At 39.4% G+C, this 26872-nt stretch overlaps 1 protein-coding gene across 1 annotated transcript in view; it reads right to left on the reverse strand.

Moving 5' to 3' along the window:
* Nucleotides 1–26872, reverse strand: part of LOC121882010 (neurexin-3b-like) — a 392732-nt gene that overhangs the window by 344117 nt on the left and 21743 nt on the right. Inside the window, exon 2 of the mRNA XM_042389887.1 lies at nt 11500–11632. The gene's annotated coding sequence lies outside the window, so the exon portion shown is untranslated. The remainder of the gene's footprint in view (nt 1–11499; nt 11633–26872) is intronic.

Raw genomic sequence — 26872 nt, forward strand, 5'->3', positions numbered from 1 at the left:
CATGGTTCGGATTATTTTTTTGGTTTGTCTATTCCAAGATGTCCCTGCCAACTGCAGTGTGATTTTGTAATAGCATTTGAAATTAGATCATGACAGATTGTAAGTCATGTTTGCTTTTCTGTTGCCATATTTAACCAAACTCTAAGGACAAATAAGGAAAGTAAGAAAATAGTTTAATTTCTGCAATAATTCACTGGTGGACACAACATATGCTTGCTTATAAAGACTTCAGAACTATCCAAATTCCTGCATCATCACTGACTCTTTAAAATAACCAGATTAAACTTGTACATGATAAAACATGTAATGATGGGTGCATTAATGTTGTATTAATGCATAAGTGAAGATTACCTAAACAGACAGTCTCAAGAACAGGCAAAGATGCATTGAAATTGTGCAGCCCCTCAGTCCATTCAAAATTAGAAATTTCCACATACCCCACACCTTTTACAGTATGTGGTCACATCTATAAGAAACAAAAATAATACTGTATTAGTGATGGGATAACTGTAGGATGTAGTTTGAATTCACTTGAACTATTTTACAATTTAACTAGATGTATGGCCTGTCCTTATGAAATAATGTAAAACTAGACTAGGCCATGTATATATAAAGAAACAATAACATATTCCTAAATTAAACACACCCGCCAGTATGCCAGTGAATGTGACAATCTTTGCTTTCTGTGTAATTAAGATTGGTTCTAGAAAAAAGGGAGGCATAAAAGGGAGGCTTTCTGAAGCATACAGTGCAAAAGGTCTCCAGTGGAATGAATTGCTTGGGCAGTGTCTTTATGTTGTGATGAAGAAAAATCTTTTGGCAGAACAGCTGGTAAATTCTTGTTGTTCAGCAAGTAAAGGACAATTGCATTCAAAGCATTTCTGTCAGGTGAATATAGAAGAATTTCCAGTACTGTGCACATCTTGAGGACCAGATTCTGCAAAGGTGTCAAACACATCACTGTCTGTACTTCTGACTTGTAAGAAAAGTTCAAGTCAGGTCTAGCATTTTGCAATGGACTTATGAGGACAGGAATTTCTTGGGTTAGAGCATGAGCAGTCCCAAGTATTTCTTCTCCTTAACCGTGAATAATATGAGGTGCATGTTTCCAGTACTGACATATATTTTTGATGTTCCATTGCCAAAAGTGACCACTTTACTCAGTGGGCAACTCTTAGACTCTGCTTTCTGCTTTCTAGTGAGACACATTTTCTTTGTGTTGTCAAAATCCACTTTCTTCTCACCATATCTGATGTCTGGTTCAAATGAAATACGACAGTATAACACATGGATGCACTGAAACCCTATTATGCCACTTCTTCTGGAAAATTCTGAAGCCCTTTTGAATTGCTCTAGTTCACAGCTCACTTGATGGTTGTTTACCCAGGTGCATTTATGTATATGTATGGGGTTTCTCGGTCCAAAAAAGGTCTTCTGACAGCGAAAATGCCCTTATTATGGTCTATGCATTGGGATGGAAGATGGTGATTTTCTGTTATGTTTGTATTTGATGATGAGTGACGTTTTTGAATATGTATCTTGATGTTTTTCTTGTTCAAAATCAAATTGCAGCATGTAGTTCTTTTGGGTCTTGACTTGAGTATTTTTGGCTTATTCATACAGGTGGTTTGGGCATTATTAGATGAGGCAGGTGTGTCATCATTGTTAGACAGTGTAATGAATGTTGGATAGGAAGCTGTTGTTCTCCGGGCTGTGAAGCAGTGGACACTGGAGCATGCAGAGACACTGAAGGCTGCAGAGAGATATTTAATTAAAAGGACCAGTGTGTAGAATTTAGTGACATTTAGCAGTGAGGTTGCAGATTGCAACCAACTGATAACCCCTCACGCTCCCCTTCCAAGTGCATAGGAGAACCTATGGTGGCCACGAAACTCGCAAAAAACTCAAAAGGCCCTTTCCATAGCCAGAGTTTGATCTGTCCATTCTAGGCTACTGTAGAAACATGGCACTGCAACATAAGTATGTTTTCTTTAGTGAAGAAGAGAAAGAAAAGAAAACATACTTCTGAATATTATATTCCATTTCTGCCAATATTTCTTTGAATAGATCCAGCTAAATGTTACACACTGGTCCTTTAAACAGTTATCTCAGGAAAATATTCTTACTGTTGTCTCCACATGATCTGCCATCTTGCCAACAACATCTCATTTTGACATCTTGTGTGGTCCTATGGAGGGGCCCGACCCCTTGGTTGGGAACCACTGGACTAAACTAGCTAACTGTATATGAAGTAGTTCCCTGATGCTTCAGTATTAATAATCGAATGATGTCATATATAATAATATATCAGTCAGAGGGACCAAACCACTACTTTTACTTTCATACTTTAATTACATTTTATTGCTAATACTTATGTACTTTTACTTAAGAGGGAATTTTCATGCAGGACTTTTTACATTGTTCACCTTGTAGAGAAAATGTATTAATGAACATTTTTGTTCACAGCATACACTAGTTATACTGTAGGTGTGTATTTTTATGTTTGTTTATGTGCAGGTGTGGGAATGGGTTGGAAGGTGTGTGACATGCAAACAAACAATATGCAACATAATAATGAAACAAATAAAAAAAAACAGAAGTCAGATACCTTTATGTCTGTGTGTGTGACAGCCAAATCTACCCCCCACTTACACACACGCACACTCACTCCCGGAGACCCACCAGAGATTCCTTAGTGCAGCCATTTTTAAAAAGCACTTCTCATTTTAGGAACATTAAGCTCGAACTCAGAGCAATCCTGCTGCTTTTCAGCACACACCATGATGCACTTTTCCTCGACTCATGTCAAGTTCAATTAGCTCCTAGATCAAATCTTACGACAAGCAATCTGTTGCTCTGGCAGCTGCACACAGACCCCCTCCTGGTTGGCTGCTTTCTACACTTAACTTTCTCAGCAGCATCGCTCAAGGGCATATGACTTGACTCTATGAATTATGTATTGGCTCATATTCTGCTACAGCTTATAGGCTAGAACAGTCATGAGCATCTGTGGCCATCTCGGGACCAATGAGGCTCTTGATTGGTTATACAGTATGTCGAAGTCCCCAGGGGTGAGCGGTCACAAAGGTTCAAGTCCAGGTAGATAAAATTACTGATACATGTTAGCCACAGGCGTGATGCGAGTCCTTGGGGAGGAGTGGGAAATAGGATATCTGGGTGAGGAGTGCTGACAGTCTTGCACTCCTTTTACACTACACTTTTAGTTTCTGATTGTTTTATCTATATGTTTTAACAAGGTAAAAAAAGATTTAATTATTGGACGCTCAGATTTGAAGTTAAGTTTCCTGGATGGGACAGCCTGCTGCAAGTTGATTTGCTGCTAGCATAATGGGGCTTGTTTTTGGCATGGGAGCTAACTAGCCAATGGGAAATGCAGATACCGGGTGTCAAGACGCTACTAACTACCAACTGACGCAAAATTTCCATAGCGTGTCCACTTGTTGGGCCCGGGTCAGTAAGGTTTCCTGCTCGATGTCCTTTTTGTGGGTCACCTCTACTAAAACGATATCAACACTGTGGGCTTCACGTTGCAGCCCCTGTGTGTATGTGCACGAGCCCTCCCTGCTAGCGGCTGCTACCCTCCATAACTGGTCGTTAACCTATAATTATGCACTTTTAACACTTGATCTGGCCTCCTTTTTATTTCTGTTCCCCAGCCACCCCATCTATAATCCATGGCTCCACTCACCTCTCCATCCGGCTGTGTTAGCTGTTAACCAGTTAACCTGTACAACCCGCAACTTAGCTTTTATTGACAATTTTAACCTCTTCTGGAAATGCCTAGCCTTCTTCTGTCCCTATGGCATCGACCCCAATGGCCTAGGCTCATGCACTTTAAATGACAATTTATTTTACACAATCTGGAACTCTCCCTCACCCTGACTATCTTCCATTGCATTTCCACTCCTGGTCACTTCCAGTCTCCACCAGCAAACCTCTCCCAAACCACACTAACGTTAACTCCCCCTTGTTAGGAGTGCCTACTACCACCTCCCTAGGCACATGTAATTTTACACTGCTTACTGGACACAGACCCAGTGCTGTTGATACAACGCCTCTACAGACAGTGAAGAGCAGCTCCAATGTCCGGCATTCCTGTTTGACCAGCATCAGGATGAACAAAGTGTACTCAAAGTGCATAGCTACTTTATCCAATTTGACTCCATTTGTGCACCAGCCACAGACTTTGTCAGACAATGCCTCCAGTACACTAAATGCAGCTTTATTAAATATCAGGTCTCTGGCTGGCAAGTCACTACTAATTAATTACTAATTTTATTACCAAAAACCTTGATATTGTTTTTAACCAAAAGTTGGTTAAATGAATATAATGGTACAGCGGCCCTTATCAAATCAACTCCCACGAACTTCCATTTTCTCAGTGAGCCCAGAGTACTTCGGGAAGGAGGTGGAGTAGCCACTTTATGTATGTCTACCAGTGCAGACAGTTGTCATATGGGAAGTTTGGTTCTGTTGTTGAGCAATATTAGTAACCATCTACAGGCCCCTAAAATATAGTGCACACTTTTTTGATGACTTTGCTGAACTGCTGTCTGCAGTGTGTATTGATTTTGACTGTGTTGTTATAGTGGGTCATTTTAACATTCAAAGATGGCAGTGCTAAAGAACTTCTGCACATCCTGGACAACTTTGGCCTTTCCCGGCATGTAATGAACTCAACACATAATAAGGGACATATTCTGGATCTAGTTGTTTCCAAGGGTCTTCACATTTCTGAGGTTGTGGTGATTGATGTTGCCCTTTCTGATCATTACTGTATTTTCTTTAAAATGACCATCTCTGCTGACACCAGCAGAATTAAAACAAAGGTAATCAGAAAGCACTATACCAATGAAAACACCTTATCATTATTCACCCAGGCTTTTACACCCACATCAGCTCTGCCTTCAGTTCCTGTCAATGATCTTGTGAACAGTTTCAGTTCTAAAGTTATAATTGTTATTGATACCATTGACCCATGAAAATCAAAGTTGTCTCTGGTAAGAAAAAAGCACCATGGAGGAATGCCACACTGGTAAAAGGAGCAAAGCCACACTGGTAAAATGAAAGTGTAGACAGGTGGAACGCAGGTGGCGAAAAACCAAACTCCAGATTCATTATAAGATCTACAAAGAGAGACTTCACATGTATAAATTGGAACTAAAAAGGGCAATTCCTTTTTCTCTGAGATTATTAATACAAATAACAATAATCACGCACCTTATTCACTGTTGTTAACAGACTGACAAACCCCTCAGCATCATTCCTTCCTGAACTGCTATCCACCAAGTTATGCAATGACTTTGCATCTTTTTTCACAAATAAAATTCTGAGGATAAGACAGTCTGTAACTCCATCTCGGGCTAAATGGCTATGTTGCCTGTGCCTCAGTATAGATCCACTTCAGTTAATTTGGCACATTTTCAGATTATAATTATGCAACCTTGACAGAAATTGCCTTAGAAACACCTTAGACCTACTACCTGCTGCCTTGACACTCTGCCTAGCTTCTTTAAAGATGTTTTTAACTGCATAGCAACAGATGTACTACAAATAGTCAATAGTTCTCTTCAGTCAGGCCTTTTTCCAAGGGTCCTGAGGACCGCAGTTATTAAACTGCTTTTAGTATTATGCCTCAATATTAAATTACTACAGGCACATATCAAATCTACCTTTTTTAGGAAAGATCATTGAAAAGGTTGTTTTTCAGGAACTCAAAGCTTTCTTGGTGCAAAACAATTTCTTCAACACTATTCAGTCTGGATTTCGACCGCACCACAGCACCAAGACTGCATTTGTGAAATGACATTCAGCTGAGTAGTGATGCATCAAAAATTTTGGTTTTGGTATTACTGGATCTCAGTGCAGCATTCAACATGGTTGACCATAAGACACTGCTCGGCAGACTGGAAAAATCCCAGACTTTCTGGCACTGTGCTAAGTTTGTTCAAATCATATTTACAGGATAGGGACTATTTTGTGTCAACTGGCAATTATGAATCTGAGCAAATTAAAATCACATGCAGAGTTCCTCAAGGGTCCATTCTCGGGCTTCTTCTATTCAATATCTACATGCTCTCCCTTGATCAGATTATGGAACATTATAACATCAACTACCATACTATTGAAGATTACTCACAACTCTACATAGCAGTGTCACCACTGCACACATAAAAAACTGAAATAATTGTTTTTGGCCCCAAAGAAGAAAGATTAAAAGTCAGTGCTCACCTTGACTCCATGACACTAAAACCTACAAATCAAGCCAGACATCTTGGTGTAGTAATGGACTTTCAACAGCCACATAAAAACAATTACAAAATCAGCCTACCACCACCTTAAAAACATAGTAAGTATTAAAGGATTTTTTTCTAAACAAGATACAAAAAAACTAGTTCAAGCGTTTATTTTCAGCAGGCTAGACTATTGTTATGGTGTCTTCACAGGTCTTAGCAAAAAATCAATCAGACAGCTGCAGCTCATCCAGAATGCTGCTGCCAGAGTCCTCACTAACACCAAGAAAATGGAGCACATTACTCCAGTCCTTAAATCACTGCACTGGCTTCCTGTGTGTCAAAGGATAGATTTTAAAATCCTATTACTAGTCTACAAAGCAGTAAATGGTCTTGGGCCCAAATACATTTCTGATTTACTTGTACATTACGGAGCATCCAGACCCCTAAGGGTCATCTAGGACAGGTTTACTCAATCTTCCTAGGATCAAAACAAAGCAAGGTGAAGCAGCTTTTAGTTTCTACAGGTATGCTCCCCATTTGAAAAACAAGCTTCCTGAATACCTGAGCTAAAACTGTCAGCTCATTTAAATCAGGGCTTAAAACATTATTGTTTACTGTGACTTTCCACACATTACTTCTTTTTGATCTTCAGCTATTTATTTGCTTGCTTTTACCTTTTGCTTTTATTCTTTTCAATGCAATTTTAACGTCTTTTTTGTCTTCTTTTAATGTATTTTATATTGCAATCTTAATCATTCCTTAATGTCTTATTTTCAATGAATTTATGCCCTTGTAAAGCACTTTGAATTGCCTTGTGTCTGAATGGTGCTATATAAATAAACTTGCCTTGCAGAGAGAGAAAAAAAGAGAAATAAAGAGGGAAAGTTCTAAAATGAGAGGAGATGAAGACAGAGAAAAGAAAAGACGTGTGAGCAACAGAGAGTCCCTCGTACAGTCACGCAAGCATGAATTAAAATGCCAACTCTGTGCAGGAGAAACACCAGGGGGTGTGCACACAGTGCAGGGCAGGATTGCCGCTGCTGAATCAAACACATGCACATGCAAACATATGCACGAGCACACGTGCAGGGATGTTGTCAAGTTACGTTAGCTGTACAGGGCTTCATTTGCATCATGTAGACTACGTACGTATATGGTTATTACCCCTCAAGAACAGATATAGCTGTAAAACAATAACATGATGTGATGTTCTTTCAAACATACCACAACTGAACACAGTTTGCTCTCTGCTTTCTCTTGCGTAAAAGAAACACCTCTAAATCAGCACCTGCATACAACACTCTTCCATTGAACCTGATAAATGAAATTCATCTGGGAAAAGTTTGGCGTCCGAGTATTAAATCGCAGAAGAAACACAAACAAGGAATCCCCTCTCTTGCCCATGAGGCAGCACAGTGGGACACATATGGTAAGGTAGATTTATCTCATTCTAAGAACTGCATTTATCTGCTTTAGAAGTCTCTCTGGATGAGATAAATGATAGCACCTGCTGTCACCAGGGAAATTAAATAGATTATTTTTTTAGTGTGCTGCACTACAGATGGCACAGGAGCCTCGACTTCCAATTGTGTATTCATGCAATCAACGCTCAAGTGGTGGATTACAAGATTGATTTTTTTTTACTTTGCCTTGGCTTGTGCAGTTCTTACCAAGTCCAGCTACTGTGTGTCACAGCTTATTCAGTGACACAGTACAACAGCTGAGACTGAAACCCCACAGGCTTTCCCGTAATACACAAAGACCACGCTGTATTTGTTCATTCTGAGCCTGTTTTTTCCTTTTCATTTCTGTACTCTTTCAACAGTGGATCACAGTGGAGTCACCACTTACGTCAACAGACTTAAGGTTCACAAGGCCAAACAAAAATGTGTGAAAAGCAGGTGAGTGGCAAGAAACCTTGAGAGCATGAGGTGCAAACTAGGCCCAGGGGAGCACTGACTGTGAAATTACACAAAAAATTACACAGTCTAACGTGCAGTCAAGCAAACATGTAAATTGCACAGCAAACACTTGGATGCGAGTGATGAAGTGAATGAGTGATGAAGGCTTCGAAATGGTCTATAAACTACAAGTGTTGCTGGAATTTTGACCTCTTGCGTGAGTACACACATGCACACACACAAATATATAACACAAACAGAAGAAGGAGAAAAGAAGAGACAAAAACCAATAATAGCGAAGAATATAAACAGATTGAAACCCTAAGAAACATATGTTTTACCATCTATTTCTGCTTGGGACCAATTTAAATGGGTTTGATAGCATTAGGGAGGCCTGTATGTGCATTGATTCCTTCATTCAGGGGTGAGGAAAAAAACAGCTTGGAAACTCCAGACATCAGCAGGAAATAAGCAATAGATGAGAAAAGGGAGATTGCTACATATTCTATTGAATGACGACTGCAGTGCTTGTTACAGAGGGTCAAGCGATGAAGGTGTTAGCTGAGACAAGAACAATAAATGGATATTTGGCTGTGACATGCAAGACAATTTGATGAAAAAACGGGAAGTGAGCTTGTCATGACTCTTTGCTACTCTTAAAAGTGACTGAGGGGCTGCTAGTGTGCGTACTTCCAATAAATGCCCAGTTTGTAGATAATGTAATCAAAAAAAGATTTATTGTAGTTTTAAATCCATTGAGGCTGCAGCAGGCTAATGTTAATGCTAACTCCAGGATGTAAACAGCTGCTGACAGTCCTCGTCAGAACTCTGTGAGGAAAACTGAGGCTGTAAATCACTGAACACAAAAGCAAACTAAGTAAACTCACCCAACAGTGTTATTTCTGCACTGTTTCTGTCCTCTTGTTGTTTTTCAAACTAAGCAAGCAGCACATTCTCAGCTCTCACCTCTCTATGTGTATTCTTGTGAGATGGGGTGATGCTCCGCTCATATCAAACATAAAATGATTAAAAGTATGAAGATATGTGACTCAATAATAAACCGTTAGTAACTTTTATTAACCCAGATAAAGCTCACATCACTGTTAAAGAATTAAAAAAAAGGTTTATGTATGAAAAATACAAAACAGAACACCCATAGATGTGTTGCACAGGTATCATAAGTGTTGTTGATGTCAGGCCCAGGTGGACCTTTATTGAATGTGGAGAGGACGACACCCTGTGACGTCTGCTCATAACAATTTTTAAACCAAAATTGGACTAGAACAAATATTCATTAGAAGGAAAAAATTGACACTTACACATGCATATCTGTGTTCCAAATATATGAATACATCCACTAAAAGTGATTTGACTTGAGTTGCATGATTTACATTTTATGTGCATGTTGCTGTTTTTGGTGTCTGTGTTGATTCAGTTAATCAACACAGACATTAGCCTGTAGCGTTTGCATATTTTCACATATTAAATATTTTATTTCCCTGAGCTTTGCGGGTGAAAAATGAATTCAGGGATATAGTTTGTATATATCTGGTCAGTTTTAGTGTGTAAATTATTGTGAACTACAGTCAAAAACCCACAATATAACACTAAATTTATAATACTCCACATAGTCCCACCATCACACCACAGTTGAGACAATTTTTGGCCACTAACTTTTGAACAAATCACATTACAAGTATTGTCTATGCAGCCTGATGCAGCATATGTCTGTGTTATGTAAACCTATCAAAAACACATAGAACACATAGAAGATCCATATTTCTGCATTTAGGGGACATGTGTCTTGGTTACAATTAACATGTTCATTCATGTTCATTCTCTTTTTGTTTTTTCATTGTTTTATGTGCTTTTCATAGTTTTTGGAAAAAAGTAGAACTCTAGTTCTTCAGCTAGTCATTGACTTGATTAGGCTGGCTTTAGTCAAATGATAAATTTTGGATAGGCCAAATTCCGGCCTATCACTTTGAAAATCTAACTCACGTTTGAACTGCACAATGTGCAGAGATGCATGACAGCTGCTTTAAAAAAATATCTTGGATATAATTTAACTACCAGTGTGTGTCTGTGTGACTACGGCCTCAAACTGTGCTCTGTATTTCACTTATACATTTATGTAGTGTTTTGTGCATTTGATATATTTAAATGAACACTATATGAATGTTTATATGTTTGTATACGTATTTGCAACCATGTCTCAGTGTTTTTGCCCTGCTGGAGTCCTCTTCTCAACTCCCCACCTTCATCATTTAGCCCCTATGCTTTCTTTGAAGTTCAACCTCAAAGACCAGCTTCAAAGCTTCATCTCTTATGAGAGAGCATGTTGCTCCTTATGTGAGGAAAATATCAATAGGCTTCTGCTATTATGATTTAATGGCTATGTTATTGAATGACTGGAGTTGAAGAATTTATAATTAGTTTTGCTGGGGAAAATCATTACCATTTGATTAGCTCAACCCCAGTGTTTTACTGCAGTACATACTTTGCATATTAATTAGATGTATTTGTGTGTATGACAATTGTGCGGGTGTGTGTACGAGAGGGGGCAGTGTGGGGTGATGTGCATTTGTACACGAGTCAGTTGGTCAACAGTTATTATCAGCAGGGTGTGTATGTGTGTCTTGTGATTGTGTACAGATTTTTATGCTTGTGCAAATTAGTGTGCATTTTTGCACACACACTGTGTTTCTGTGTGTATGCACTATATTATACAAGCAAATAAAGCTTCCCTATTTTGCATATATTGGATTTTATAGTGCTGCATGCTTTTACAACAAATTAATGCCAAGTGCACTAGACCACCATTAGAGCTTGTGATGTAGAAAGCAGAAAGTTCCCTTCCTTAGACACATAGCTTTTGGTGCAGAAAATCCTCCATCACACATGTACTGTAGCTTGAAACTCACAGACTAGTGGCCAGTTAAATTTTCTGGGAACCCACAATCTTTCCAGCATGTGATGGAAAAAGCCAAACTGAGGTTGACCATGTGGTCTCGTAAAAATCATTTGGATGATTGTTAATTGGAAGTCAGGCTGCTGTGACATGAAAAACAGCTAAATGGGCACTTGTATGGAATAAATGGAGGAAGATGTCAAACTGAAATTTTAATACAGGCCACTAACCCCGAGGACTGCCGGTGATTCAGTAAATGTAGTGCAAATGGCTCCACTTTTACAGAAGATAAAATGATACATGATAGCCTCAATCATGTGATCCTGCCTAGTAACCATGAAAAAACATGTGGTCGCTGGTGTTTGTGGTGTACCACTGCGGCCATATAAAAGCAACTTGTCATTACTCTCATTCTGTGAGAGAGGCTTACCTGTCAATTTGGCAGTGATGTGTCAAGACTAGTGGACATGTAGGTAGTCTTGATGGCACAGTCTGCATTGACTCGTGTCACTTAGCATCCCAGCTGAATTTGAGTAAGGGCAGATAATTGGCTGCTGCAGTGCCTGTAGTGGGAGAAAAAGGAGGGGGTGCACACATTTGGATAATGTAAGGAGGACAGACAGACATTAATTAAAGACTGTTTAAGTCATTTGATATTATGTTAAATTTGAACTCATAAATGGATGGTGAGTTAGAACTTTTGCAAGGTGGATATCTGCGAGCTGACACTGGATGTACAGCTTCTGGGATTGATAGGCGCTCCTTCAAGTGTGTCTCTCCTGTTGTATGTGGCTGAATCGCCACACTGTGAGAGCTGTCACTTCCCTGAGTGTCTCTCACTGTCAGAGGAGATTAAAAACAAGCGGACAGGCAGGTGGATGTCACTGCTAGCATTCCAGTGAGCACTCTAGCAGACCAGTTGGAGATAATAAATTGCTGTGTGACGATCATACACTGTTGGATACTAATTCATCTCTCGTATCAAAGGGGGAAAGTTGTGTCTATTCAGACACCTGACCCCCTACTGTATACAACATATGGTGTCCATACTACAAGGTACTGGCATCAAATAAATGTAGAATATCAAGCATGTGGAAGGATATAATTCAGTCACTATTGTTTTCCATGATACCAGTGGGTTTTGAGGGTCTTTTTTGTGATGATAACTTGTCTATGTCATATAGTTCTGTGTGAAATTTTGTGACAAAATCATTTCATCAAGTTCGACTTTTGCTGACCAATAGCAAGTCATCTTGGCAGTGTTGACCTTTTAGGGAACACAAATACAGGAAGGTATTGTAGCTTATTTGCTTGTTGCGTCATCCACTTTGATTTAACTTCCTCTGTCGGACTATAAACTGCTCCTCAAAAGAGGAATCAATAGTACAAATGCGTCTTTTGAATAAATTGTCAACCTATTGTCTCATTATTAGATTTGCACTAATGTCAGAACCTGTTTGCATCAGTGCAGACGTGCATTTGACTACTGCTTGTTTTCTTAAATTGAATCCTTGCTATGACCTCATGTTAACATGCAAGGGGGTTGCTAATAGGCATTTGTGTGGCTGTTTCTCACACTTGTATGTTAATACGTTTATTTTAGTCTCCGCTTTGGACCCACCTCTGGGAAATGAATCAACCAGTCAATTTGCAGACGCGCAGGTCCGCATGACACATTTCTGAGGGTTGGAGGATGTGCAGACTTGCAACATATGTGTTCAAAGACATGTTTACGTGTACAGTATCTTCGGGGGAGGAATAATTTTAGCTCAAGAAAAGAACACATAGCTCCAAGAAGTCCACCTACTATACATGCGTTCATTACTCTGTGTCTCGATGGCAGATATCCAACAAGAACATATGATATTGCAGGACACAAATAATAGCAGAGGCAGGCAGAGAGAAAACATGACTGAGTGTAATCAGTGTGTGATGTTCTTTTTTTGGCTAAGTCTTCAATGACTGATGGACAGAATTTGCCCTGTTTGACACCTGTTCTTACTTTATCTTGTTATGTGTGGGTTCTCGCACATGTTCAGTATCAATCCAGTCTTCTTGAGCGTACCAGGAAATATACATGTTATCGCATTACAGTCCTCCCAAGTCCTTACCTAATTAATAAAAATTCTCACTTATCAAACCTTGCATGTTAGATGTTTTCGCCTCTCATACCTCTGTGTATTAAATCATTTCTGTATATGGGTTTCACAACTCTAGTTCTTTGGGCTATTCACTGTGGATTAGTGTGGGCTCTAGAGGTCAGAAAATACCTCAGTATTTTAAGCTGTTGGGTGATCTGAATTAGAGATAAAGGAGATCGAAAAAGAGCAAGAGAGTGCAGATGAAATGTACTCATTTTGTTAGCTCACAGGCATATTTTCTTTTTGCTCTGTCACTGCAGGATTGACTCTTATCTGATGGGTCATTGAGGCTATTCCCCGACCCCTGGGAACGAGGCTTGGACATTACCAATAAAAAGAAGGAAAAAAAAAAAAAGCGAACCCTGAAGTATGGGTCAAGAGGTTACAGTCAGGGTGTTGGTGTGGCATTACATTCACTGAAATGTCTATATCGCCTCCATAACGTTGAGCAGTGAGGACACTTTCTTTCATACCTCCTTCTGTAATTGTTTGGAAGCAATTCAGAAAGACAATATTACCTTTGATAGAGATGGATATTGCCAGGAGGGAAATACTCATTCTGGATGCTGGTAAAAGGCAATCTCTTGACTTCCTATTTCATACTGTTCAGTCCACTCAGTGCAACTATCTCCATAGTCTATTCATTTAAAATAGCAGTTCAATAATTAAATTTAATGTGGACTATTGATAAATATATTTGTAGGCTGACAGAATTTTAATTAAAAACTCCTGTTTCAAATTCTAGCCATGTACCTTTGTTTGCACGTTCAAAAGAGAATTAAAAGAGTAAATTTATTTGCAAGGTGTGACACAACTAAGATAAAATAAAAAGAATATTACCAACAAATTCCTATGTAAATTAAAAGAATGATAAAATGAATCATACAAAAATGATTAATGAACATTACCTTTCTAAATGTGTCTTTGATTTGGCATTTTACAGATCTCTGTGTAAATGCAAAAATCACACAATCAGTGTAGCTGGTTGTCAACCAAAACAAACAATGTTTTACTCACCACACTTTCTGTGTTTCTATATACCAGTTTATGTGCAGGAAATGGCGTATGCATGTTTTTTGTGTGTACAAATCGTTTATGCATCTGACCCCAGGTTTGTTTGATTTCCAGAATATAGGGTTTCTTAAATCCAGGATCAGGCATGGCACAGTGACCAACCTGATATGTCCTCCAACTAAATCCTTTTGGCAGTTTTTTTCAGAAATCACTGGATTCATACTGTAGATTGTTGTTTTACAACCCTGTTTATTTTAATTTCAGACAGTATGTGAAGAAATTATAATTGTTAGGTCACAGTTTGAATGAATAAAATAGGTAAAATCAAAAGGAACAAAGAAAGAAACAAAAGTAGAACATCAAAGCGAGCTTAAGAACAAATTACATACGCATTATTTAATATTCTCCAAAAACAGAAGCACTACTGTTTATTTTCTTGTCAAGAATATACCTGATAAATAAGTCTTGGCCTGTTTATGTCCTTGGGGTTGAGACCAATGATAGGAGATCTTTCTGCACACAGGAATTAGGTGGATTCTCCACTTAAGACAGTCAGTTTAGGAAATAACAGTATTCCACAATAAGCACCAACATCTGCAGTAGGTGCAATCAAAACACCTACATAATGATAAAGAACATGTACATCATGTTCATTCAGTCATATAATAAGAAAGAGATTAAAGGAAGAAAAAAATTAAAGAAATCAATGGGAACACTGAAGACAATGTTATTATTTATTTCCTGAGGAAGCTGAGATCGTTCAACATGTGCAGCAAGATGTTGGACTAGTGCACAGTACTTTGCTGTAGTCTGCCGGGGGGGAGCAGCAATGGAGCCGGCGACACCAGCAGACTTAATAAACTGATTATGAAGGCCGGCTCTGTAACTGACTGCAAACCAGACACCTTTGAAGTTGTGGTGGAGAGGTGGACACTGAACAAACTGTTATCTATTATGGATAAAATTCTGACCACCCTCTCCACCACCTACTCAACAGACAGTTGAGCACTTTCTTTAACAGACTGGTTCAGCTTCACTGTCACAAGGACCGCTACAGGAAATCTTTCCTGCCCAAAGCAATAACTCTCTACAACACCTCACCGTCTAACAGAGAACTCTCAGCTTAATAGTTTCTGTCTCAACCAAACTTTACTCTTGTTTTGCTCCCTCAACAACTTTGCTCACGGTGAATTTTATTATATTTATAGTGTATTCTAGTATACTCTTTATATTGTGTCTATATTGTATTGTGTATTTTTTGTTTTTATATATATATTTCTCTCTTCTAGTGTTGATACATATATTTACTGTGTATTTATTGTCCTGTGCAATGCCTGGAGAACCTGCTGCTGTAATACAAGAATTTTAAAGAGATCAAAACCCCAGCAACACTTGTCGTATAAACAACTTTACTGTTCAACTGACGCGTTTCAGCTTGTGGCCTTCATCAGGGTCAGCAGAGACTTAAGGTTCACAAGGCCAAACAAAAATGTGTGAAAAGCAGGTGAGTGGCAAGAAACCTTGAGAGCGTGAGGTGCAAACTAGGCCCAGGGGAGCACTGACTGTGAAATTACACAAGAAATTACACAGTCTAATGTGCAGTCAAGCACACATGTAAATTGCACAGCAAACACTTGGAATGCGAGTGATGAAGTGAGTGAGAGAGCGATGAAGGCCACAAGCCGAAACACGTCGGTCAAACAATGAAGTTGTTTTTTATACTACAAGTGTTTGTGGAGTTCTGATCTCTTAAGACTTCTTTCCCTTCTCTGTGCACCTTGGAAGTAGGTGAAGTTGTTCCAGAAACCCCTACTGTAATTCAAGAATTTCCCATTTTGGGATCAATAAAGTATATGTACCTGTCTTTATCTATCTATCTATCTATCTATCTATCTATCTACACTGTGTGCACAATTATTAGGCAAGTTGTGTTTTTGAGGATTCATTTTATTATTGAACAACTACAGTACTCTCGGTCAATCCATAATGTTAATAAACCCTCAAACCTGAATATTTAAGAAAGTAAAAGTGAGGTTTTGGCTTTCTTAGGAGAATATCTATGTGTGCACAATTATTGGGCAACTATTAGTGTGCAGAATTATTATGCAACTAAATGAAAAACAAAAATTTTCCCATCTCACTTGTTTATTTTCATCTGTTAAAGTGAGAATAACAAACAAACAACTCAAAATTTACAAATAAACATTTCTGACATTTCAAAAAAAAAAAAAAAAAAAATCAGTAACCAATATAGCCACCCTTCTTTTCAATAACAGTCACAAGCCTTCCATTCATGTCAGTTTCTTGATCTGTTGACGATCAACTTTTTGTGCAGCTGCAACCACAGCCTCCCAGACACTGTTCAGAGAGGTGTACTGTTTTCCTTCACTATAAATCTCCCATTTAAGAAGGGCCCACAGGTTCTCAATAGGATTAAGTTCAGGTGAGGAAGGGGGCCATGTCATTATTCTTTCATTTTTAAGGCCTTTAATGGCTAGCCACGCAGTGGAGTACTTCGATGCATGTGATGGAGCATTGTCCTGCATAAAAAATCATGGTCTTCTTGAAAGATGCAGACTTTTTCCTGTACCACTGCTTGAAAAAAGTGTCTCCTAAAAACTGGCAGTAGGTTTAGGAGTTGATTTTGAGTCCATCTTCAACCCGAAAAAGTCAAACTAGCTCATTTTTAATAATGCCAGCCCATATTAGTACCCCACCTCCACCTTGCTGGCGTCTGAGTCGAGGTGGAGCTCTGTGCCCGTTACTGATCCAGCCACAGGCCCGTCCATCTGGTCTGTCAAGAGTCATTCTCATCTCATCAGTCCATAAAACCTTTGAAAAATCTGTCTTCAGATATTTCTTGGCCCAGTCTTGACATTTCAACTTATGTGTCTTGTTCAGAGGTGGTCGGGTTTCAGCCTTCCTTACCTTGGCCATGTCTCTGAGCACTGAACACCTTGTACTTCTCGGCACTCCAGGTAGGTTGCAGCTCTGGAATATGACAGCACTGGAGGATAACGGCTTCCTGGTAGCTTCACGTTTGATTCTTCTCAAATCTTTGGCAGTTTCTTGTGACCCTGTTGACTATTTGCAACAAAACGTTTGATGGTTTTGTGATCACGCCCTAATATCTTAGCAATTTCACGAGGGCTGCGTCCCTCTGAAAGACTTTTTACAATTTTTGACTTTTCAGAGTCAGTTAAATCTCTTTTTTGGCCCATTTTTCCTGAGGAAAAGAAGCTGACTAATAATTATGCACACCTTGATATAGGGTGTTGATCTCCTTAGGTCACACCCTCCGTTATTACACAAAAACACATCACCTGATATGCTTAAATCCAATACACATTCAAGTTTATACAGCTTGGAGTTGGAAAATATGCATAAAAATGATGATATAGTCAAAATACTCACTTGCCTAATAATTGTGCACACAGTGTATCTATCTATCTGTCTATTTGGTCCATTCCAATTAGTTGCTTGAGCCACAATAGATATAATGCTACACTATACATGTCATGGTTTATATCACTAGATATACGCATGAATATGTGAATAAATGATGAATTCATACCTATAGGAACCCACATGTAATGTCTGCTTGGAGTCACTGTAGTTACCAGTGATTATTGATAGCAATTTGCTGCAGCTAGAGAGCTTAGAGGGTATGACATGTCTCTGTCACTAAGCTATTCTTTAAACTATTTATTACAATACTGTAAGGTCTACACTGCCAAATGCTGCACTGAGATCTACAAAGGGAGCCTGCTGCTCATGAAAGGTCTTTGGTAAGTCTAAGGAGAATGGTTTTGTGCTGTCAAGTGCTCCAAGAGAGTTTGGTATTTCCCAACAATCATTACTTTCACTTGTAAATCATATATCAAATCCTTTCAAAAACCTTGAATAAAATAACAGCTGGGAGATGAGCTTTTATTCTTGCAGGAGACAAGTGAGTAAGACTAGCTGGAGTGTTTTCAAGTGGCAGGGCTTTTTTTCTTCAAAGGAAGAGGGCCATCAAGAACAGTCAAAAGGGCAATTAAAATGATCAAAACTCTCAGTATTGACCAGAGGCACGTGAGCAGTTTTGGAAGTGCTTGTCAAAAAGGACTCTTAAGATTTGCCAGAAGAGGCGGTTAAGTACGAGCAGAGAAGGGCACAGAGGCTGGGAAAGAGCTAGGAGTCAGTTCACAACAATGGCTTCAACAGACCACAGACCTCTTTATATAAATTTAACTGGGGGTGAAAAACAAACAAAACTAATGCAAGGCCCCTAAACTGGGACGATTTCAACACACATTACCCATTAAAACTAATTAACTGACTGAATAAGATTCATGAAATCAGTCACAGGAAAAAAGGAGGAAAATGAACAACCAACCTTCGATTGTCATTTTTAATTTCATTCAGAGAATTAATGAATTTATAGAGAGCAGAGGGCACTTGACCTTAATTAAGAAGCCAAATACTAAAAATAAGGATTATATTTCAAAGGTGATAGAGCAGCATTTTAAAAAGTATCTGTCTAAAACTACCAGGACTTCAATAAAACCAGATACTTTAGTAAGGTGGAAAGGTAGAGTTTTAGAAAGGCTGTTTAGCATCTAGGTTGCGCTAAATCCCTAAGACCCGTCCCACCCGTGGCGCTTGTGTGGCGCATAATAATCCATCTGTGTGACTTAACTGTTCTAATGTACTACTATAACATGCCCAATTTATTGATTAAAATGATCAATTAATCTGTCATTTCTTTTTTAGATGAACCATTTATAAAGTCTATAAAATGTCAGAAAATAGTGAAAAAATTACCACATTTCCCCCAAAGATATTTAATCGATGATGATAGAAAACCTGGAAATGCAGCAAGAAAATTTGGCCATTTTTATTGACAATTGACTTAATAGATTTGTCAAATATCAAAACTGACAATTAGTTTTCTCTCGATCCACCAATCAGTTAATTGACTAATCATTTCGGCGCTAGCAAGCAAATAACTAAGTAGGTCATGTGTTGGATGTGCCCTGCAGAAAATTTAATGTAACTAATTTTCTAGCACCCTACTCCAATAATAAAATACAGGAAGTCACCTAAAGTACCACTAAAACTTTCCAACTGGTTTCTGTTTTTTACTTTTTCATGTAAATGGAGAGTAACCTACGTAAATACAAGCACACAGGGAAGGCTACTGCTAGCAAGACAGGTGTTGTCACACCTAGCAACATGTCCAAGCTAGCTGAGCAAGACACCCTATATTCTAGGTTGCAGATAACCTAGCTAAATTCCCTCTCAGAGTGTGTATGTGTGCCTGTGTGTGTGTGTGTGAGAGAGAGAGAGAGTGCATGAGTGAATGAGCTTACTGTATTACAAACCAATATAGTATTCTTTAGGTTGATACAGAATATCACTAAGCCAGACAATGCCATTGATTTATATATACCTTAATGCTTTGCAGTCAGAGTAAGGCCAGTCAGGCTCAAGGATATGCACAAGGACTGAGAGGAACAATGGGAGAGACACTAAGAGTCACACAGAGACATACAGGGAAAGAGACAAGAGGCACAGGCAGAGAGACAACAAGAGCCACAAGGAGAGACAGTAGATGCACAGGGAGAGACGCAACGAGAGGCGCAGCTGGAGTACGGAGACACAACAAGAAACACAGGGAGAGACACAATGAGAAGCACAGACAGGAACCCAGGCAGGCCAACTGATAATCCCGGCTGTGACACCATTAGATGAGCCAGTGCCACTGACATCAAAAGCCCCATCCAAAACCAGGACAGCAACAGCCCATACTGTGGACTCCTGGGGATATGACAGGCTCTGCTATGAAAAAGAAAGCAGCGTCATTACCGAAGTCTGGTGTAGCATATGTACTATAAAAGGAGTCAGGGAAAGGGCCCTTTGCACACAGGTCAAGAAAAAGTGCAGCACTGAACTATATATTTCAGGCACTACGAATGTTAAAAAAAAGACACTGCCAATATACACAACAAGTCCAAAACCTATGTTTCAGCATGTCAGGTTTTCACAGCTCCAGCAGCTGCCATGTCTGAGACAAAATCTACAAAAGCTACATGATAAGACCAAAGACAAGATGTGTAGGCTATTTGACATAGCATATGCTGTGACCTGCTGTGAGGAGCCTTTCAGCCTGTTTAAAACCTTAGGTGTCAGTGGAAAGGAAGCATGGTGTGGAACTGGGGGTGACATATCACAACTCAAAGGCCTGTTGCATCTTCACAGAGCACCTTGCAGGGACCATTAGAGACCATCTTCATGCCCTGGTAAAACATGAGCCATTCTACTGCTCCTTAGTGGTCAGCATTGATATCAATCGATCATAAAGGCTTTCGTATTTGTGTGGTCAATTCCCATTTCAGTTGAAGACAATAAGAGCTGTCACTCCATGTGAAACTATTTAAATAACTTTATGTAAATAAATAATATTTGTTTTTTTTGTGTATTTTTTGTTTTTGTTTTTCAGTATTGCAGAACCAGACTCCTGCTGAGGAGATACTGAAAGCCATTACAGAAAAGTGTGAGGAGAACCATCTGGACCGCAGTAACTGTTTGACTGCAACAGCAGGTGATGGCAAGTTTGTCAATTTTGGGAAAAGCAACAGTATCCTTACTCTACTCCAGCAGCAGTCAGCTTCATGGATGATAATGCTTGAACTGTGCCTGAAAGATGGTTTTAAAGATATATATTTCACACACATACATTTACATAATTACGGTTCAAACCCTGAAGGGGTTAGAAATTGCTGTGAGCTGGAGTGAGCAAAAACCTTGAAACTTGGCCCAGTAACTGGTATATTGATCGGTGCAAGTGGGTGTGGTCTATCACATATTTGCTCATAACTCAAGATGCCTTTGAGCAATCCTGACTAAACTCACTGGAGACATCCTGTGCTATCTCCTAAATATACCCACCGAGTTTCGTTCAAATCCGATGAAGCTGGGATGAATGGCAGAACTTTGAGTGCGCAGTTATTAAATGCTGCATGCACTGTAATGATCAAATAAGTATGTGCTTGTTCTCACTTCTTCTTTAAACAGAATTAAACTAGCTGAAGTGACTTTGCTCACTTTTATGAAGCCTGAAACGTGCTCATTGCTGCTCATGGCTTTAATTTTGGGCAATTGTGCTGCTTCCTTCTGTTGAGCACAAAAAGGTTTGTAGCAAGCTTTTGCTGCCCGTTCATGTTCTACTTGTATGCTATTGTTTATGCTAAGGTTATTATAATGAACTAAAACTAAACTAAAATCTAAAACTAGGTGTGAAAAAACATTTTGGTTAACTGAAATAAAAATATAAACTAGACTTTAGAAAAAAATGAAAACTAACTGAAATGATATTGTGTACATACAAAACTAATTAAAATAAAATAAAAATATACAGAAAATGTCTTTAGTTTTAGTCTTTGTCAGTGGTCAAATTTGTCAATATAACAAGCATGAGGAGGCATTGGTGCAGGTTTATTGAGACTTGGATGTCTAAATGACTGTGAGTCAATTGCCTCGTATGTTTGTACTATAATACCTAATGACAAATACCCCCATATTATAATAAAAAACTAAAACTAATACTGAAACTAATAAAAAATAAAACTAAAACTTAACATTTTTAAACAAAAACTAAACTCAAACGAGCAAACCCACTCTTGAAGCTAACTAAAAACTAATGAAAAATACAAAACTATAATAACTCTGGTTGTTATTTTTCCTCAGGTCGATGAGCTGCTCATGCACCTCTACTCCCTGTACCGTCATTCAACTAAGAAATGGAAGGAGCTCAAGGCCATTGAAGAGGCTCTTGAAGACTATATTATGAAGCCAACTTACTCTCAGGGCAAAGATCAATAGACCACAGGAGGGAGGCCTTATCCTCCCTTGCCTCCAACTACAGGTGCATCGTAGCGCACCTTCTGGAAAGGCAGAAGGATTCTGGACCAGATAAGCAGAAGCTCAAGGCTTACTGGCAGCAACTAACATCATCCAAGTTTACCCTTCACATGGCCATGCACCAGGATCTGCTAGCGGACCTGACAGAGCTCTCCCTTGACTTCCAGGCAGATGAGCTGTCCCTTTCCTCTACGAGCAGTAGGGTCATGGCTCACCAGGCTTCTCTGCTGAAACAGAAGGAACCTGGTCCCTATCTGCACCCTGTCATCACTGCCTTCACCAACACAGACAGCACTGGTGTCTTTGAGGAGCATGGGAGTGGAGTGAAATAGTACACAACATCACTGCATGCATCAGTCAGCGTTTCTATGCATTCTCCACAGATCTTGGCTCCTGTTTACATGCCAGCTGAGGATAACGTCAGTGCCATTGAGCAGTATGGAGACAGTAAGCTGAGGGAGTGGTTGAAAGCCAAAAATGACATTGTATAGCACCACAAGAGGGAGGCCTTCCTTGTGCTGTGGCAGAGGGTGCTGATTGAAAAAGAGAGCAAGTACCCCAACTTACTCCATCTCATCAGGATCGTCCTGGTATTCCTTGTTTCCCCATCTCAAGTGGAGCAGCAGTTTTCCACAATGAAGCGAATGCAAGGAGACTGGCGCTTAAGGCTGAAGGCCTCGACCATTGACCATCTCCTTTTAATTAAATCCCAGGGCTGTGCCCCTGTTGCATATGAGAGCAAGGAGGCGGTGGGAAGATAGTGGGCAGCTGGCCTCTTGAGAAACAGACCAAACATTTGACCATATGGGCCAAAACTGAACTTTGACCCTGACCCACAGACGTTTAGCTGAGTCAGATTAAAGACTCTAACTCTATCTCTCCCACACACACAGACTATTGCATGTTAATACTCTGTTTAATACTCTGTTGGCCCCAACAACAACCCTCCTGCTGTTCAGTTTCATTCCTTTATTTGACCTCTTTGATTTTATGACACACAAAAATTTTGTGACACTGTAGGCCAAATAGCCTTGACCATAAAACGACGAAATTCCAAGCCTGCAGACTACATATGTTTTGTTTCATATATGTTAAAACTCAGCATACTTAGAAACCCTTATCAATATGGGAACTGATATCAAGGCATAAACTTCCCCCTCACATATGGTCTTTATTGTTCTGTGTACTGGCAGTGCAATTTACATCAGTGCAAGAGCAGCTGAATAGCGGTTGTTTACTTCATTGTCATTTGTGTCTGTTGTATCTAAAAGGACCACCTGCTAGCTGGAGTAGTGCTGGAAAGCCTTCCAGGGTGCGTCTCATAATTGCCACTGGGGGGCTGGTAAATAACAGCATGCTATTTCACAGGCTCACAGCCTCGCTACCGTAATAAGCCACAGTGTTGTTTCCTCTTTTCATTAGAGAAGGTCAGAGCTAATTTAGGACATTTTGGTGAGAGAGTGAGGAGGTGAACGTGTGAGTGGGGAGGACGGGTAGAGTGTGTGCTGACAAGATGGGAGGGGGTAAGCATTTAGTTTGGTTGCCATGGTGGTGGATGGTGTGAGGTGGGGGCGTAGAGCTGTTCTGACACCGATAAGACAAGTAAAAAAAAAAAAAACAGTGGTACACACACACAAACACACACACACACACAATCATACTAACTAATCGGCCCCTGCTCACGCACATACACGTTCACATAAATGTGCTTCAGGCAAATGATGTCAGTAACCCCTACTACTGTAATTCATCAGTGTGTTTTCCTAAAATATCCACTCATAGCAGCTGAAGTATGATTATTGTTTTTTATGGTTATGTTTAAGCACTCACAGCACTAGGTTAAGGTCAGGAAAAGATTGTGGTCTCTGTTGAATATTGAAAAAGTCAGAGATGACTTGAAGTACGAGGCATGACATGTAGAATATATTAATATTTAACCTAAACATCGATCTTTCCCTAACTTTAACCAAAGTGCTTTTTTTGCTTAGACCAAACTACATGCAGGACTCAGGATTTCTGGTCTCAAAATGCCTGTGCTTTGCATGCCTTCCATCCACTCCGACTACAACCCTGTGAATACAAAGTAATATACAACAATACAAAATCAAAAAAGAAGAAACGTTGCCACTGAAAATAATCCAGGGAGTAATTACTTTTCTATTGAAACGTATCTGGCAAAATAAATTACTGCCACCTGCAGAGACCAGCTTTGTTCATTTTGTTCTCTGCCGTATTTTTTGAGTGTCAAATATATTCTATATTCAGTGCAAGGAAACCACAAAATATTGGTCTCTTTGATAACCAAAAAAAAAACAAAACTTTTGAATTTGTAGTTGTATACTGAAACAAATTCTCATAAATTCTGTGAAATGAAACAAAACAAATGTAGATTGGGTGTTGACAATTACTTTATGCTCCATAAAATAGACCTCACAACATTTTGGAAAAGCAACAGTTGAAAATGTGAGCCAATAGTCACCACTGGGTAACCTTGGTTGAGCATAGAGGATTAGTCATAGAAGTAGATTTTCCATTTGTCACGTCTCTCTGTCTACATGCACGTCAAATAAATAATGCATGTATGCTTCATCTTCACGCTTGTTAAGTTGTAATGTGCTACATGTCCTTAGAATTCACCCCAGAGAATTGCTTTCCTCTTAACTTAAATCACTATACGACACCACATCGCTCTGTGTTTCCCTGTGGTTTATCACTCCACGCACAGCACTGTCATTACTAGGCACTGGACGAATCATCGGCACAGAGAGGAGGCAATTACCTGTAAATTGGTTTCATTATGTATAAAAAAACAACAGGAAGACAGCCTGAGAATGCATTACATTTTGCTCTTAGGGAGCAAAAGAAGGTGGCTGTGATAGGAGGTAATTTAAGCATGAGCTTTAATATGTCGGCTTAATGTGTTTTATAATACCAAATCTGCTTTTATTTTAGATCATTTTTTTCAATTTGCAATCACCCATGAGCTCTTCTCAAAACAACAACTCCACCTGGAGAAATAAATAGAAAGGTGAGGTTGTTGATGAATGGACACTGAGTGACATATGCAATGCATTTGCAATTCCCAAACTTTCTACTATCAAAATAATGGTTGTATTCTTCTTTTGAGAGGAGAAAATCAGTTTGTATGAATTTTGATATGTCAGATACTGTGTAGCTCTCTGCCGTTCCTCTTCAACTCAGAACACACTTATATAAGAGAGTGTAGAGGTTGGCACACAGAGTGATATCAGGAAAGTGAATGTAAATGGAAGAGATTGAGATGAGGGAAAAAGATGAGGACCGAAAGAGATACTGAAAGTCTGTAGGAAAATGAAAGTAAGAGGAAGCGGAAAATAGGTGTGAGAAACAGAAAGGTGGTGAGAGAGCTGAGTTGGAAAGCTCCCCAGATAAATACAGTTTAATTTAGTGTTATTGTGTAGTTCAGCCAACTTGGCACTTTGATCCAATGGGCTCTTGGCAAACAAACTGCAACACAGAGAAGCTTTTTCCAACAGAGTTTTGGGATAATTACATGTAGATATCATTTGGATGGCAGGAGGTTTAGTTACAAATGCTGACACATATGGAAAAGTATTCCCACGGGGAATGAAAACACAAACTCAAAGGTTTGTAGTTCTTGCGGGTACACAGGAGAACAGTTTTGTAATGAAGAAGTTTCTCTTTACCTCACTTTTTTAAGCATTTATCTCAAAGTTTGTGACTAGGCACACATTCTCTCACAGACATATTGCAAACACACACTGAAACCCAAGTAAAAGATAGAGAAAAACATGTATTGACACGCTAGCATACACACAAATGCATACTTGAACACTCTGACAAATGCAAACAGAGACAAGCTCACATACACTCATGTTTATGTTATAGCTTGATGTTCTGACGCATGTCAGACTGTGTGTTTCCCATCAGGAGAGGTCGTGAGCCCCCTATTGTTCAGCTCAGTAATATAAGAACACACTCCACAGGACTCAAGGCCTACTTTCATAACCTGCTTCAAAAGCCGCAAGGACACACACCTCTGTCTATATCCCCTCTCAGAACTTTTTTGCACCCCACCAGCTTCCTCCCTATTTTTCACCCTTCTCTCCCTCTCTCACCTTTTCTGTTCAGTCACATCCTCAACTCGATCTTCGCCTCCCTCTCAGCAACCAGCCTCCCTCTCTTCCTCCTCTCTGCTTCACCTATTGTCTACTTCTCCTCCCCTTTCCCAGAGAAAGAGGGAGGCTTAGCTTGTGCTGTCAAGAGGGCTGATGCTGGTAAACAAAGCAGCATGGGAGCCATAGAAAAAGAACATTGAGAGCTATTCCATGTAGTGAACTACATTTCCCATGACCACAATGGCATGCTAGAAAATAATAATGTGGGTGCCAAGGAGGCTTTTTGTATAGCTGTAAATAATAGCAAAAATAAAATGCTGCGCAAGTATTTCACACTGCTTTCATAAGTGCTCTCACTCACACTTGCATACTCTGTTCTGCAACTCAGCCAAAATCCATTAAATACTCTGCTTACTTGATTGCTTGAGAGGCAGACCTTGCGCAGTGATATTGCTGTTAATTGGACTCATTTGCATTGTGTTGGGTTCAGTGTCTGTTTGTCCTCAGTCTAGTGGAACATTGAGTTCTTGAACTCTAATTGTCTCCTGAACGTCGCTGCTGCAACTTCAGAGTTATCTATACACAAAGTGCAACCCATTATTCTAAATTTAAAGTGGAAATGTTT

Source organism: Thunnus maccoyii, chromosome 17 (assembly GCF_910596095.1).
Source record: "Thunnus maccoyii chromosome 17, fThuMac1.1, whole genome shotgun sequence".
Classification (NCBI taxonomy): Eukaryota; Metazoa; Chordata; class Actinopteri; order Scombriformes; family Scombridae; genus Thunnus; species Thunnus maccoyii.